The following is a 2,372-nucleotide window of genomic DNA, read 5'->3' as shown; positions in this document are numbered from 1 at the left end:
CCCCCCCCCCCGAAAATGGTGATTGGTCCCTTACCTCTTGAGGTTCCTAGTGTACCAAGTCCAGGCAGGTGTGAGCAGTATCTGGACAGCACTGAACTGCGGCTTCCCCAGGACCTTGATCTTCACTTTTCCTCTTGAATACGCTCTTGTCTGGGAAGGCTGGGAGCCACTGCTGTCCCCTTTAGATGCTGGTCTATTTCCAACCAAATTACAGGTTCCTCAGAGGCCAGAGGATTAGCTTAAGCGTTTATATGTTTTCCATTCTTATTTTAAGCCTCTTTCTTATCTTTGAGCCAAAAATGTGTCATTTATAGGTAGCCTGTGGTTAGATCTGTTCTAGTGTTAACTCAATCTGACAATTTTAATGAGATTATTTAGTCCAAATATATTTGCTACTGTATTGTTGCATTTTTGTCTTTTAATTTTTGTTTTCTGTGTCTTAATGTTTTTTATCCTGTTAGTCCTCTTTTATGGCTTTCTTTGCATAGTGTGACTACTTTCTAGTGTAATATTTTAATTTCTGTGATCCTTTTCACTATAAATTTGTTTTAACGTTTACTGCTTTTTCAGATTTGTAAAATCAGCAGTATATTTTTATTCTTTTTTTCAGCAGTTTTATTCACAAGTAATTTACATATATTCAGTAGTTCGATCATATCACGGAAAATTGTACAATCACCCCTACATAACTTTTAGAACATTCCCTGTTTTAATGTTTGCTTAACGACTTACAACCTATACCTTAAATTGTCAAAAATATATTTCAGATTTAGACAATGTAATTCCAATGAGCTATAAAAACATTACTTCTCTATAGCTCAGATTTAACCCTTTCCTCCCTAATTGCCCCATTGGTCTCCATAATTCATATTTCTGTGATAGACCTATTTATAATTATAAATATATATAATATATTACATATGTAAGTAATAATTATAAATATGCATACATGTATAAATATATATTATACATATTTGTTATTATTTATGTATGTAATTGTATGCCCTTTAAAGAAGCTGAGAGAATAATTGAGTGTTTTATGTTAAACTTAATGTTATGTTAATAGTTAATAATTTAACAATTGAGTGTTTTATGTTAGACTTTTGAATATTATGAAGAAGCTTCAAAAAAGTCATGGAAAATGAAATTAAAAGATAAAGGATTTTTTCCCATGGACTTTTTTTTTTTTTTCCCCCATGGACTTTTTAAAAGCACCTTCACATAAAAAAACATTGCTTTATAGAACTAATTTTTGAATTAAAGAGAAGCTGAAGAAGTACTTGGTTTTTTACCCCCACCCCCTTTTATAAGTGTTTTTTAGATGTAATTCTCTTTATCAGATGATTGTCTGAGTCACTTGCTTACAAGCTGAAAAACTTTCTGAGGTTTTTTGTAAGGCTGCTAGCAGCATAAGCTCTCCATTTTTGTCTTTATTTTGCTTTCATTTTGAAAGATCGTTTTGTATGTTAGATCTTGGATGACAATTTTTTCCTTCTAGAGCTTTGAATGTCATTTTACTGCCTCTAGCCTTCATTGTTTAAAATAAATTAGCTGTTAATCTTACTGGATTTACTTTGAATTCATCATTTTTCTCTTGCTGCTTTAAAGCTTGCCACCAACTTCATTATGCTGTGCCTATGTATAGGTTTTTTGTGGGTGTCCTACGTGAAATTCGTGGAGCTTCTTAGATGCGTAGATTAATTTGTTTTTTTCAACAAATTTGGGAAGCTTTCAGCCATTTGCATTTTCCATGCTCCTTTCTCCCTGATATTTCCCATATGCATGTGTTGATGTGCTTATTGGAAGCACATTTCTCTAAGACTCTGTTCATGCTTAAGTTTTGAATTGGATAATTTCTAAGTTTATCTCCAATTTATTTGCTACTTGTTATTTTGGACAGTTCAGATCTACTGTTAGACCGTTTCACGAAATTTTCATTTTATTTTAATTTTCAACTTTTTAGATTGAACATGGTTCTGCTTTCTATCTTTATATCCTTAATCTTGTTCTCTGTTGCCTACTCTCTTTCCAGTGTGTGGGTCACTCCTGGGGTCTTTTTTGCATGTTTTGTTAATTTTGGATAGTGGGAACACTGGGCATTTTAGATGTTAATTCCCAATCCCTTTTGGGGACTGCTTGTTGTTTGCTTATTTATAGTTATCTTAGCTGAACTCTTTCATTGAAATGCCTTTTCTTAGTGTGTAACTTCTGCGAACCACAAGATGAGCAGTTCAAAACCACCAGCTGCTCCTCGGAAGAAAAATGAGGCTTTCTGTTCCCACGAAGAGTTATAATCAGGGGTCCTCAAACTTTTTAAACAAGGGGCCAGTTCACTGTCCCTCAGACCTGTTGGAGGGCCGGACTATAGTTTT

At 33.8% G+C, this 2,372-nt stretch overlaps 1 protein-coding gene across 3 annotated transcripts in view; it reads left to right on the top strand.

Moving 5' to 3' along the window:
• The window catches only part of POLDIP3 (DNA polymerase delta interacting protein 3), a 26,777-nt gene that overhangs the window by 16,475 nt on the left and 7,930 nt on the right, over positions 1–2,372 (top strand). The window lies entirely within an intron of this gene.

The sequence above is a fragment of the Echinops telfairi genome, unplaced genomic scaffold, assembly GCF_000313985.2.
Source record: "Echinops telfairi isolate 266 unplaced genomic scaffold, ASM31398v2 ScPeMD7_2;HRSCAF=8, whole genome shotgun sequence".
Taxonomy (NCBI): Eukaryota; Metazoa; Chordata; class Mammalia; order Afrosoricida; family Tenrecidae; genus Echinops; species Echinops telfairi.
This window is presented reverse-complemented; position numbering and strand designations above follow the sequence as displayed.